This window comes from Danio rerio, chromosome 13 (genome assembly GCF_049306965.1).
Source record: "Danio rerio strain Tuebingen ecotype United States chromosome 13, GRCz12tu, whole genome shotgun sequence".
Lineage (NCBI taxonomy): Eukaryota > Metazoa > Chordata > Actinopteri > Cypriniformes > Danionidae > Danio > Danio rerio.
The window spans coordinates 43,576,737-43,591,927 of record NC_133188.1 but is presented as its reverse complement, the minus strand read 5'-3'; the positions used below and the strand labels follow the sequence as shown (position 1 = coordinate 43,591,927).

The 15,191-nt window shown below is 34.8% G+C and overlaps 1 protein-coding gene across 13 annotated transcripts in view; it reads left to right on the top strand.

Annotated features, from left to right (window-relative positions):
* Positions 1 to 15,191, top strand: part of crtac1b (cartilage acidic protein 1b) — a 200,994-nt gene that overhangs the window by 76,843 nt on the left and 108,960 nt on the right. For 11 of the 13 annotated variants that reach the window (XR_012388861.1, XR_012388864.1, XR_012388870.1 and 8 more), the window contains exon 15: positions 14,045 to 14,192. The gene's annotated coding sequence lies outside the window, so the exon portion shown is untranslated. Of the gene's footprint in view, positions 1 to 4,587; positions 4,691 to 14,044; positions 14,193 to 15,191 lie in introns of all 13 variants that reach the window. The other 2 variants (XR_012388862.1, XR_012388858.1) reach the window with 1 other exon arrangement.

The following is a 15,191-nucleotide window of genomic DNA, read 5'->3' as shown; positions in this document are numbered from 1 at the left end:
ATACCCTAAGTTCCATATAACAGCCTTCTTGGTTTTAAAAAATCCCCCCTTTCATCCCTACACCCCCTCTTTTCCTAGATGTAGGTTCACCCGGGTTCCCCGGTTTCCTCCCACCATCCAAAAACATGCAACTTAAGTTAATTGACTAATCCAAATCGGCACCATAGGCATGCTTCTAGTACATACAGTAGTTATCTCTTAAAAGCAATCACTATCTGTTCATTAGCTACTACAGCAGGGGACAGGCCCGGATTGGCTAATCGGGAGCACCAGGAGAAATCTAAAATGGGGAGAATAAGATTAAGCTATCAATAGAAAGTAATACTGTGGTTAAAAGAGTCTTAACCCACCAGCATAACTGGGCCATTGTGGTCCAGAGGTCAGCATGTTGCGCTGCGATGCCGCCGACCCTGAGTAGTTTTTTTTTTTCATTTTATTTTATTAAATTTTTAGTGTGTTGGAAAAAAGGAATTTATTTTTATTACTTTTTGTCTTTATTTTTTATTAGAAAAATGTTTAGACTAACAACAGATTAATCAATCTTTTCTATTGCATTATACCACATCTTGACCAGACACACTTCCTTTTTTTTTACTGTGCTGCATACTTTTTAGAAGGAACATGCTGGCAAGATGGAAATAGCATAATAAGAATAAATCTAGGGTGGGGGCCTTTGTTCAAGACTGCAGTCTATACATGTCACAAGTTGTCATGATGCTTGGAGAAGTTGTGAAATATATGCACATAATTGTTCAGTATATGTGAAATAAAGATGCACGTAATTGTTCAGTTCTGGTATGCAGGGAGGGGTTACAGAAATAGGAAGTACGTCTAGGGTGCAAGAGCCAAAGGACTGCAGAATGACTGATAAGTGACGTAACACCAAAACTCGACCTGTTAATATCATTTGTGGATATATGCTGGAGTCAGGAATAGTATGTTAATTACGAACCTTTTGAATGTAATTCTTGTATTGCATTGGGGTAAATTAACCCAGTGCTCTACCATCGAATTATTTATTTGTATCTAGTAAATTACTAATATTTTTGTTATTTTTAATTTTTGTTTTATTTCAGTATTCAAAATAATATTTGTAGACTGAAGTAATTGACAGCTATATTTGTTCTATTCTTGGTAAGGGTTGTAGAGTTTGTGAATTAATATATTTAAAAAACTAATTAAAAATATTCAATCTAAATTATTTTTATCGTGTTATTAAAGGTATTCATTTTTAATCATTTTTTGATAGGGCAGGTATTTGAAAACAAATCCTTAAATTTTATTCATAATGGTCTTACAAATGTCTTTAAAAGTCTTTAATTTAACTTGGTGAAACCTGTTATTACACAGCTGTCTGGGATACTCAATTCAGATTGGTCAGTCGCGACATTCCAAGGTCTGTTATCCCGAGATAACAACCGCTGAAACTAATGACATTAGTTTATTCAGGAAACTTCAAATCACATCCATACTTACATCTATATTCAAATGTATCTCCTTGTCTGTCACGTCTTGTTTATTTATTTATTTTTATTAACAGTTCATGACTGTTTGGTGCCATGTTTTAATGAACGATACATTAAGTATAATTTATTCATGCAGTTTTGTTTCTGTCAGTTTGACGTTTTTGACTGTTTTGTGTTGTGACCTACTTTTGACTGAATAAAGTGCAGGTTGGTGTACTGTATGCCATTGGTCCCCAACCTTTTTATCACCATGGATGCTTTACAATTTTGGGTTCATAGGTTGCTATAGGCTTTTCTCAGAGGATGACAAGCTCACGAAACCTTTCTGTCACTCTGATACAAGTTATATTATGGAGGAAATTACAAAGCATTGCAGTGTTTGGGTGTTTTGTTCTACCGAAATGTGTATATTCCATACAAGCTGAAGCTGATCGATCGGTCAGTTCATGTCACGTCACCTCCATTGGAAATAACAAACTTGCGCAAACTCTAGAAAAGACACAATATGCGAATGGCCCCTAAAAAGGCGTTCGTCATTTGTGATTTGTTGACAATCTGTTCTTTTGCAGTTCATGGGTTCTTCACCGAGCCTTTTCCGCTTAAAAAAAAACCTTCCAAAGACGTCTGTTTCTTACCCATTTTGCTGCTTGTGGGTTACATTTTGGCGCTCAAGTAACTTGTAAGTAAGAAAATATAGTCGTTTTTCAAAATCAAAAAGATGGTTCAGACACAGATAATAAATAAAACGAAAATAATTAATGATTTCTTGTGCAGCCCGGTACCAATTGATTCGCGGACCACTAATTGAGAACCACTGCTGTATACTACATTGGCTGTTTCTCATTTCATTTTCTTGTTGGCTTAGTCCCTGTATTAATCCGGGGTCACCACAGCAGAATGAACCGCCAACTTATCCAGCAAGTTTTTTTTTTGCAGCGGATGCCCTTCCAGCCGCAACCCATCTCTGGGAAAAATCCACACACAAATTCACACACACACACACTCATACATTACGGACAATTTCGACGACCCAATTCACCTGTACCGCATGTCTTTAGACTGTGGGGGAAACCGGAGCAACCGGAGGAAACCCATGCGAACGCAGGGAGAACATGCAAACTCCACACAGAAACGCCAACTGAGCCGAGGCTCGAACCAGCGACCTTCTTGCTGTGACTACTTACTGCGTTATTCAACTTTTATGGCTCGGACCATGTCTTATGTTCAATTGTTATGTTTGGCAAATAATCGTGTAATAAGTGGGATAAAGTACATCCAGTACCCCCCCCCATCATAAAATTGGCATAGCAACTCCGATGTTATGCGATAATTTCTTTTAATTCATCTTTATTTCTAAAGCGCTTTTACGTTGTAGATTGTGTCAATGCAGCTTTACATAGAGGTTCTAGTAAATTGACACTGTGTCAGTCCAGTTTTAGAGTTCAGTTTAGTTCAGTTCATTGTAGTTTAAATTTCACTACTGAATGTCCAAACACTGAAGAGCGAATCCATTGATAACAACCTCTTGGATGTACTTTATCGCCAGCATGAAATTAACATTACAGGAAGGGTTGAGAATGTTTTAAGCAGTAACTTAGATGTTTGCACAATGTTTTTTTTTTTTTTTTTACTGTCTCAATGTGTGGCCGAAAGATTATTGTTAAAAAGCAAAGGCAGTAAACAGGTCAACATCTTCCACCAAACAACAAAGCCGTAGCCCTGAATTAGACTCCCACTTTCATAACATTGTTAAGCGTATCAGACAACAGAGTTTATTGCAAAAGCCTGAGTTTAGCATCAGTGTAGACTACATGATTCAGACACAACACTTTGAGGTCTCTGAGGTTAATCAACATTAGCCAAAGCCAACATGGCCGGCTTTTGAAAGAAGCGATCCAAATGCAAACCATAATATTTGCAGACATTAAATCCAGCCAGGAATCAAAGAGAAACGTCATCGCGTTCCTCCTGTCTTTCGAAAGCTCTACAGTGTTTAAATAATACATGAAATGTGGCATAAGGATTGAGAAGATCATGTTCACGATTAAACTGCCATGTAGCGATCAGAAGCATGAAGGACTGGAGTTTTTCCTCATTTACACTCTGTGCTGAATCTGCTGCACGTGGAGATGTGGTCAAATCACTGTCGGAACACACTAAAATGCAAAAGCAGGTGATACAGATTTTAACAGGTTTAATGTTTGTAATTATGAAAATAGAAATATATATATATATATATATATATATATATATATATATATATATATATATATATATATATATATATATATATATATAAAATATAATATATATAATATATATTTCTTTGTAATCGGTAATCTAATATTATTTTTTCAATTCATCAATTTCTCAGTGAATATAGGCTATGTATTTTGGTGCATTGAAACAAAACAGGTTTATTAAACAGATATATTTATTAAAATAATATTTTAGTCACCAAACATATTTAGAAATTGAAAGATAATACAATTAAATTCAAGCAAAACATTGCAAAATAAAAAATAATAATAATAAAATTACAACCTACAAAATTTAATCTAAAAATTTCTATTGTTTTTTTGCTTCTCTTGATTTTTCCTTTTTTAAATTTGTATTTAATATTTTTCTATAACATAAATTTGGGTGTACTAGTTTTTGGACCATTATTTCAAGTTATTTTGTTAGATAAGCGCTAGATTTAGCTTCAGTACTGACTACTGTATTTGCACAAATATAATATTGTATAGCTTTCTATTAAAAAATATGAATTTAAAATATAGATTTCTGAGGGACGTACTTATATATGCTGTGCACTGTATATAAATATCAAAAACAACAACAAAAATATATAATGTATATAAATATATTTAAGTACATTTATACATATACAATATTTAATGTCTATGAATAGAAAAAAAACAACAACGAATATTATATGCCAAAATAAATAATTAATAATGCCATACAATGTATAGAAATATTAAAAACAACAAAGAATAACAGTTTTTTAATGTTTAGAAATAGAAAAAACAACAATAAAATGTATAAAATATTCCTAATATTCCTAATGTTAAATTTAGCCTACCCAATTCACCTATAGTGCATGTCTTTGGTGTTTTAGGGGAAATTGGAGGACTCCCAGGCGAACATGGGGAGAACAGGCAAACTCCACACAGAACTGCCAACTGACCTAGCCAAGGCTCGGACTAGCGACCTTCTTGCTGGTAGGCGAGAGCGCTACCCACTGCGCCTCCATGTTGCCCTTAGTTTTGTATTATGATATATATCTTGTATAGATTTGGTTGCCGTTTTTGTGTGGGGTTTGCATGTTCTCCCTGCGTTCGCGTGGGTTTCCTCTGGGTGCTCCGGTTTCCCCCACAGTCCAAAGACATGCGATACAAGTAAATTGAGAAGACTAAATTGTCCGTAGTGTATGAGTGTGTGTGTGAATGAGTGTGTGTGGATGTTTCCCAGAGATGGGTTGCGGCTGGAAGGGCATCCGCTGCGTAAAAACGTGCTGGATAAGTTGGCGGTACATTCAGCTGTGGCGACCCCGGATTAATAAAGGGACTAAGCCGACAAGAAAATGAACGAATGAATAAAAACCCATAATAGTGGCTCTTTAACTATCCCCATCTCACAGTTATGTAAATGGTGTTACCTTAGTTTAGGTAATATATAGATAAAGATGTTAAGTTTTCAAAAGGTCTTGATATAACAGGATTTGTGTGATTTATTTATTTAAATGAATTTAGTCAGAGAGGCTTTGGATTTTGGAAAATGGATAGTAGATCATTATTTTATGTTTAGAAAAGCATGCGTATTCCTGTCAGAAACTGGAATCTTTTTAAAGGAAAATTTCCTGGAGATTTCAGAATGACTGTCACTTTATTTAAGGTGACCGTTCAAGAATCTGTAACAAAATGTGTTGTGTTTAGCATATATGATGACGCGTTTCTCAGAAAAACAATCACTCTTTCAAGCCTTTGCCTGATGAAGTTTCATTCCTCTTTTTGTTTTGCTGGCCTCTGTTCTGACGCTGGACTGGTTTTCATTTTCCCCTCGGTTGACAAGAGGATGACGTTTGCTCTTAAATGTGAAATCAACTGCATTTCAATAAGTCTGTCATCCTGTGTGTTTACTGCAAAGAGGAACAGAAGTAAATACACTCATGGAAAAACTCTTCCTTTCATTGCACTGAGGCTTGAGGTTATTTGATCTGCTTATTCTGTTGTCTTTTATATTGTTCAAAACAATGTGACTCTAGGGTTTTGATTAGTCTTTCTTGACTATGCTGTTTGTTTTTCTCTGGCAATGTTTTTATTTTGCATAAAATACCAAAATGTGCCAAATTTTCAGACTTTTATATTAAAATTTTGGACAACACAAAACCAGTTTTAATTTGAAGATAAGTTCAAAAATAATAATATTTGGTGGAATAATAATTTTCCACCAACAATTAAAACGATGGAAAATTGTTATTCTGACCTCTGTTATTCTAAATAATTTTTACAATAATTCATTGAGATATTGATTGTATATTGCAATAATATTCTGCTACACTTTTATTGATTAAAGTATTTTAGATAACACTTTAAAATAAGTAGTAGTTAATATTAGTTAATGTATTTACTAACATGAATAAACAATGAACAATGCATTAATTACAGTATTCATCTTTTTTTTTAAAGCTAATTAATGAAAATAACGGCATTCATTGTTAGTTCATGTTAACTCACAGTGCATTAACTAATTTTAACACAAGAAAATTTGGATAAAATAAAATATTATTAAAGTTTGAACTGTTTATAAATGCTGTACAAGTATTGTTGATTTTTAAATTGTGGTAGTATATGTTAACTAAAATTAACAAATGTAACCTTATTGTAAAGTGTGACTGTATTTTATATAAAATACAGTCACACTTTACAATAAGGTTCCATTAAAAGCTTATATAAAATGAAATAGTATTCAAATTAAAAATTTTAATAGAACTTTAAAACTAATGTAGTATAACTTTGGTTAAAAACTGTTAGAGTTTAAAGATCAAGGTAAACTTAACATGGAAACTTAATTTGGCAATTATATTTAGTTTCTTCTGAAGAAAAAATGTATATATTATAAGGACTATGAATATTTTGGACAACTTCATCTTGCTTAAATAATTATAATAATAAGCACTGTCACCTCACAGCAAGAAGGTCGCTGGATCGAGTCCCGGCTGGGCCAGTTGGCATTTCTGTGTGGAGTTGGTATGTTCTCCCGGTGTTGGCGCGGGTTTTCTCCGGGTGTGCATGAGTGTGCGAATAAGTGTGGCATGGGTGTTTCCCATTACTGGGTTGCAGCTGGAACCGATCACGGTTCAGTTTGATACAACGGTTCGGTATGACAGCACAGATCTGTTTGATTTGACTGTCACCTGCCATTTCAGTGGATCTGAAAGCAGGAATTATCTGACTGAAATGGGTTTATGAAGTAATAATGTAAAAGGGCTCTATTACATTTAACATTTTCTTAAAACCGGACATTTCCACTACCGATTAAGATCTCTCATATGCACAGCTATAAATGTACCAATCGCCTCAGTGAATTGTTTTGCACTGTTTATATCTGTAGGAATTAGTAAAAATTGGTAAGTAATAATAATCAATAGTAGTTTATGTATAAATTTATTTATTTATTAATGATTATGTGTATACACACACGTATAGGACAAAAAAAAAACACATTTTTGTATAACTTATTTGCTTTCAACTCTGCCTTTAATTCTGAATGCATTACTTTTGATTATTATTATTATTTTACAATATGGTGTGGTATTTATTAGGGATGTTTCGGTCAGGTTTTTTTGCCTCAGAGTCTGATTGATTTGATTTTGAGTATCTGCCGATACTAAAACCTGATCCAATACTTCTATAATTCATAAAAAAAGAATAAAGAAGAGCAAAGAAACAGATCCAGGATGTTCCTTTTTTTAATTCACCTTATTTTAACATTCAACAACTCTGTTAACAAGCAGAGCACTTCTGTGAGGTAGCTTGAACAATCGAGTAATAAATAACATCAACTCTTCACTTTTGGACTTTAGTGCAACAGTAAATATTTAAAAAAAATCTAATATAAAACAAATTGCCCCTCAACTTAAAACACCCAGCAGGCAATACCAAGTTTATATATCTCACAGTTTGCTATGGCAATGTTGTCGTCATCAACTTTATGATACCTTCAGACCGCAGACATACTCGTGCTTTCTGCTTCAAGTTGCTTCCATGTTCTATTTTGCCAGCGTTTAACCAATAATGTCTTTGCAACAAAGTGATGTCTTGCCGCACACATTGCTGTTTCTGTGTGAAGTCAAGAAAGAGGTCTAATTCTGTGCCCCCTCATAACTATTAATGTGTTCTGATCGGGAGGTAACATCCGATTCCGATCGAGTCTGAAACCGCATGATTGGGCCTTATTTCCGATCACGTTATCGTATCTGGACATATCTTGTCAGGGCTCGAAATTGCGACCATTTTGGTCGCATATGCGCCCGAAAATTAATCTATGCGACCTCATAATATATTTGGGCGCATTAGTGCGACTGCAGATAATGGTTGTAGTGCGACCTGTTTTGATTTTTTTGTAAAAGAGTGCTGAATCGCTTTTCCCTGCCGCTATATTGGTTCATATTAGCTGTCATGCACTCAAGGTATTCTGCTGTTAGATGACAGGGAAGGAGCTTTTATGACCACGGGAAATGCAAACGGCTGAAGAGTAAAAACTTAAAGCACACAGGTTTGCAAACCCCATCTAAAGTTGAGGCGCAGATGAAAGCGATCATGACACGTCACGTGGTCGATAATGATCCGCCAGCTGAGATCAATCGAGTACGCGCTTCTTGGAGAAGGTGCCCGAATCTCGATGCGTTGCATTCACTGCGTGTTCAGCGCAAATGTCGGCTAAAAGTCAAATCTAATACTAAACACATCATCGCCAAAGAAGCTCGCCTTTACTAGGTTTACACTGAAACTGCGGCTCATAACAAAGACCGGTATTGCGCCGATGGTTAGCGCAAGAATCCTGCTCTGCCTGCTCATAAATTGGGTCAGCTGACTCGCCTACTTTTCCACTAACACAGAAAAATGAAGATCATCTCAGACTGAACTTTTAAATTGACACAAACTGAAACCAAAACTTTTAAAGAGTGATAGAAGTGAGACTTTACTTAGGCTACTTTCTTTTGTCTATTCTTTTTTGAGGTGTATATTATTTTTTTATTTATTTACTGATGACTGCTTTGCAGCTTTCATCATTGATTTGAATGATTTATTATAATCTTTTGTTTGTTTTGTTGCAGAAATATTATTTATTAAATTGACATGCATATAAAAACAGCAGCACAAAATAAATATTTCTTACTGCAATGCTTCATTTTTGTTTGATGCAAACTATACAATTATTTTTCATAAAGTAACAGACTTTTTATAGCAGATAACCTACATTCATGCACATTCAAGGCAGCATCATAATGAGAAATGGAATTCATTGTTACTATTATTGTCATTTTTTATCATCATTAATATTCTATAGCCTAATTATTAGACATTCATTTTGGAATTATTGCACACAAATATCAATGTCTTCGCAGCATTAGTTAGATAGTTGTTTCTGGGTTTTGTCAGTCCTATTAATGTTGTTTTAAAATACAATAAATCCCTTAAAAAACAATTTGCAGCGGTGCTCATTCATTTTTGGTCGGTGCTCATAAATTTTTTCTGGTGCTCCTAAAATTTTTTTGGTGCTCCTAAATATTTGAAGTTGGGAGCACCGGTGCTACCAAGTAAAAAAGTTAATTTCGAGCCCTGCTAGTACTATAATACTCTGTATTTTCATCTGAATTACTGCTTACTTTGTATTTAATTTATTTGTGTCACTACAGGTTTAATACGGTCTTGGATGTGGAAAGTCGTTTCACCGTAACAATGAATATTACAATTACTCTCAGAGAAACAAAACATTTACAGAATGACTTCAGTTGGAGGGTTTTTCCAAACAATCCTCCTGGAGCAAATAATTTTGTCCTTGTCGTTGCCAGAATCACAATGCTTTCATATATCAGCAGGTGAATCTGCTCTTCTGCACTAATATCCTGGAGGAAGAACAGACCCGATGCAAATGCCCTATAAAACTACAGAACCCAACGCAGGCCGGCTTTGCCAAACTCATAACTCTAATCCTCCATCTCTGGCGCACAATCCTCTTCTGTCACATCAAGGGCAATGCCATTTCCCCTCATAGAAGAATATATGGCTTCTTCACTGGCCAATAATACTGCTTAATGTCTTCTGGGAGAGAAGCTTTTTTTGGGGGATAGTTAGACCTTGAATTAGACAAAAAAAATAAAAAAATAAAAATTAACCTGCCATGTTTGTTAACCAAACTCAAACACGAGCCCAGAAAACAGTCTGCTTTTATTTTACCGCTGTCTATGTATGAGAGAGAGGGAAAAAAACACGGTTTCCAGAGTAACAACAAAACATTTTATTTCGGTTCTGGATGAAAGCTGAAAACAATACCTCAGGATCCTGCTCACATCCAGACATTTAAATATATAATATATATATAAACAGTATAAAAGTTTTTTGATACATTGTTTCAGTGCAGTGACAGTAATAAACAGACAGCAGAGGAAATATCTGCTACATTGTTATATATTTTCCATGTCAAGATATATTAGTACAGATAATAAAACACATTAGTCTGTGGCTGCAATGAGCCACAGATTTTTTTAAGCAAGTAATGGAAAGTTATGCTTTTGTATTAGGAAGACATGAGCTTTTTTTACTTACATTAAATCAAACTTCTCTGTACAACAATATAATCTATAATACAAAACTAGTATTTGCATTTGGCCATAGTACAGTACATTTTACACACATATGATGTTCAATTTGGGACATGTATTTTCATTTTACCTTTGCTGACATGTACACCAAATGTTTGTTAATAGAAATGAAAAGTGAGTACTATGGTAAATTAATAGGCATAATGCTCGACACTTTACAAGAATTATATACACATCTGGTCTGAAATGCCAGGTTTGTCCATGTAAACAAATGTATTATATGTCTTTTTAATGTAATTTACATTTTTATGTCATGTTTTACTGATTTGTATGAACAAGCCCTGGGGTCTTTCAGACTGTGTTATAAATATCAAAGTCTATAATCCATCATTAGAGTCTATATGTCAAAGCAAGCCAAGACATATTTTAGATTTGCAGTCAGTTTTGTTTTTCTAAAAGAAAAAAAAAAAGGGATGAATGTGAATGAGGTTTGGCAGATTCACTTGTACAAATCTTTCCTGAGCAATTTGTCACAAACATGCCCAACAAACAGTCAATATGAAATCAAAATCAAAATGTACTCTCTTAATGCATGTTCCTGATGTTATTGTGCATGATTAATCGCTGCTTACAAATCCAAATGAAAATGTTTGTAAAACAAACCGGATTCATTATATAAATGCCAATTTTTTTTCTCAGTCCAACCAGTTCTCAAGGAGAAACTCGAATCTCACTCTACATACTTCTCAAAAAATATGTCAGGAAAAAATATTCAGGGTTATTATATCAAAACTAGAACAAAAGTTTTGAATCAGGGTGCGAATTATACGATTGGCCAGGTGGGGGTCGGGGTTAACTTTTTTCAGTTGGTAGTATGTGTAATACAATCTGCAGTGAATCAAATATATGTATTTATTAAAATTTTATTTAAATTTATAAAAAAAAAAAAATGTATTGATGTTTGCATGTGCTCCCTGCGTTCGCATGAGTTTCCTCAGTGTGCTCTGTTCCCCCCACTGGGAAAAGACGTGCTTGAATTTGGTAAGCTAAATTGGCTGTAGTGTATGTGTGTGAATGACTCTATGGGTGATTCCCAGTAATAGGTTGTGGCTAGAAAGGCATACATTGCGTAAAGCATGGTGGATAAGTTGACGATTCAATACGCTGTGGTTACCCCTAATTAATAAAGGGACTAAGCTGAAAATGAATGAATGGATGAATAAATGAATGAATGAATGAATGAATGAATGAATGAAAAACATATGAATTTTCAGTGTTTTATGGGATATTTAGTGTATTCTGACCCCCAGTAATTATTGAGTTCAAACTATGTTTAATTTTACTTTCCTTTTAGGCTATATGAAGATACAAACACCTGTTTTACAAGAGAAGTGTCTTGTGTTCTCTAGATCTGCTCGTATCAGACTGTTAATTTTTTTTTCTTACTATTAAAGTGCTGATTTCCCAAGCATCTTGTTTTGACGTCATTCAGGGGGATCAAGTGTTATTTAGGGGGGTCAGTCCCACCCCCTTCCAACCCCCCCTGTAATTCGCACCCTGCTTTTACTAATAAAATACACATTGAAATAAAATGTACAAAATTTTAACATTTTATTACACCTTTCTTAAAAAAATAAATTAATAAAAACTACAAATAAGTAAATAGAACAATTACAAAATTATGAAAACTAAAATAAAAAATCCAAATAGAAAAAAAATAAATAAATAATATCTCAGTGATATACAGTAACCTGGGGTCTCATTTATAAACTTGGCGTACATACAAAACTGGGCTAGAAACGTGCGTATGTCACTTCTCGCGCAAAGTAAAAAATAAATATTCTATAAAAAAATAAACTTCATGGGGGAACGTGCGCAGCTTTCAGTAAACTTTTTAAAATTAATCATATGATATAATGATAAAATATCATCATATGAACTATAATCATCATTAAACAATTACAATTCATTCTGGCATATTTTCACTTTAGGAAGGTTTTATGCAAAGATTTATAAATGAGAGCCCTGGTTTGTGTTGATTTAGGATGTGTTCACACTTGTACACTGTAAAAACGATTTGTTGACTTTGCTTGCCTTCACATTTTTAAGTAAATGAACTATGTGCATGATTATAATTTAATTAAGTTTCATCAATTAGGGATGTAACGGTATTGTAAATACCGTCATACCGCAATATCAAATTTTTTCGATATTACCGAAGTCGCATGACTCGGTAAAACTATAGGTCTTCTGAGAAAATTTGCTCAGGCGAATGAAGCGAACGGGACGTAGCTGAAACTACATTTCCCATCAGCCCAGGCGTGGCCATAATCCTTTGCGGTCTGTTGTCGCTACAGATCCAGTAATGCGGAAATGGAGTGTGCTGCTAATAGCGGAGATGAAAAAAAGATGGAAATGATCGAACCTAAAGCGGGTGTTGTCGCCGCGCGCGTGCTGAATAGCGGTGCTGTCGCGCGCGTTCTGATCAGCTGTGTTGTGGCGCGCGTATTGTAAAGCGCCGAGGGGGGGTTGAGCGCGCATACTCAAGAGAGTTGTTGTCGTGCGCCTACTGAAGGGCTGGACTGGACGGAGGTTGTGTCGCGTCGCGGGGGCACTTTTGATCGTTTTGGAAGGGCATTTTCTATCCAAGACTAAAAAGGGCATGTGCACTGCACAGGTTGAGCCCTATGTGTGCACGTGCCTGCAAGTTTGGGGACTAACAGTTATGGGGACTGCAGAAACACAGCACACTGTTCAGATTGATGCAGACATTGACTTGTACCGCAAAGAGATCTCTATCTCACTCATGGTTTGTCTTCTCAAGTGGGGGAAAGACAATGCACAACGTTACCCCACTGCTGTCAACCTGGGCCAAGTCATATCTCTCTTGTCCCAGAAACCTTAGTCCCAAATGAGAGGGTTTTTTTCTGTTGCAGGGGACATTGTAAATACCCAGAGATACCAGCTTTTACCAGATTATAATTATATGATAATTTTCCTTTAAACCCATCTCTATCTAAGTGAGTGAGTGATTAAATGTTGAATGTGGTGAGTTTTCAACAATACTAAATTGAAACTTTATTTTTTTTACATGGTTTAATAATTTTTTGTTATTAAAATTGAAGTTAGTGTTTCAAAGCTTACAGATAGATGGCTAATTTGTATGTCATTGACACTTTTGGCACTTTTTTGGAGTATTTTCAAAAGTTTTTTTTTTCCTGTAAATGATTCAATAAATACCGTACCGTGACATTCATACCGAGGTATTACCGAACCGTGAAATTCTGATACCGTTACATCCCTATCATCAATACAACAGTTCCAAGATACAATGAATTTACTCAGTTTTTTTTAGTAAAGTCAACTTGTTGCTTTTAAAGCAACTGGTTGACTCACTTTTTTTTAAATTAAAGTAACTAACCACTTTTAACAGTGTAGTTTGCTTTTATTGATTAATTTGGTCCCAATGAGGATAAAAGAAAATTATACATGTAGTCCTTGTTTGGACTGACATAAAACTAAACCTTTTCGATTCTTGTATTAAACTGTATTAAACAACATCACACAGTTTGCTTTAATCAAACTATCAAATATACCAAGTGTGAACACACTCTTAAACAAATTCCTTGGAATTCTGGAAATGTCTATCCAAGTCAGCTTCATTATAATAGAACACACACTGACTCAGCAATGACTGAAGTCCATTTGTAGACATGCATTAATAGTGCAATTCATGTACAATTTACAGAAGTCCACGGTCCTGATGGATCAGCGCCAGGGTGGGTGTTTCCACAGCAGTGAAACATGAAGGCAGCAGGCACAGGAGATCTATGAGCACTACCATATACACAGCAGAACTGAGAACTGAGCTGAGGACAAACTGGAGAAGCTCAAAGGTGAGAAAAGTAATGGCATTAAATGATGAGTAGACAGCTAATAGGGTCATAAGTCGAATTTACCTTCATTTTTTGAGAGAAAAGAACTCAAAACATTCCTGTAGTCCAAAATGAATTATTATGAAACGTTTTGACAACAGAAAACATATTTTTTGCCTACATTGAAAGAATAGTAAAATCAGTGTTTCGATAATCAGCAGTCCGGTCACTTCTAAAAGGCAGTTACTCGGCTGGTCCACAATAATTTAGTTCATTCTTGTATTGATTGATTAATGCAGTTTGTGAATAGGTGGTTAATGAAGGATTGGGCAGTTGAACACTTACAAGACAGTCAATCCACAGCTTTTAGAAAAGTGCTGTTGCTGATTGACATGCAAACTTAAAGAGACAGCAGTACAGCCCATCAGAAATGTTAGGGTTTCCATTAATGTGTGGTTGGTTAAGCTTGGACAATATTTGGCCGAGATGAAACTATTTGAACATCTGGAGTTTGAGGGTTCAAAAATACTAAGAAATTTGTCTTTAAAATTTGCAAGTTTCAATTCTTATCCATGCAAATCACTAACCAATTTTAAATTTTATATATTTTATATATTTTTATATAAGGAAATACTGTAAATAAAATGCCTTTATGGAACATGAACTTCACTAAATTTCACAAGCCTGTTATGACCCGTTTTACAGTCATCAGCATCATAAATCCTTTAAAGGTTTAAATATTTTTATTTAAAAAAACGTATGAACATTTATATGTATTTATACAAGTGGTATATCATCTTTGCTTCAAATTAGAAAAAACTAATTACCGCTTGTGTAAGGGATTTCTAATGCAGCGCCTATGGGACAGAACAGCAAATTTGACATTTATTCTTTCCTCTGGCTGCCGTCATCAGTCCCACACAATTGTTTTCCTTTTTCTGAAAGTCTTTATAACATCATCCTGGAGTTTTCCTTTTATTATTTGAGCAAATAATTATTTATTGTGTTCGCCTATTCACT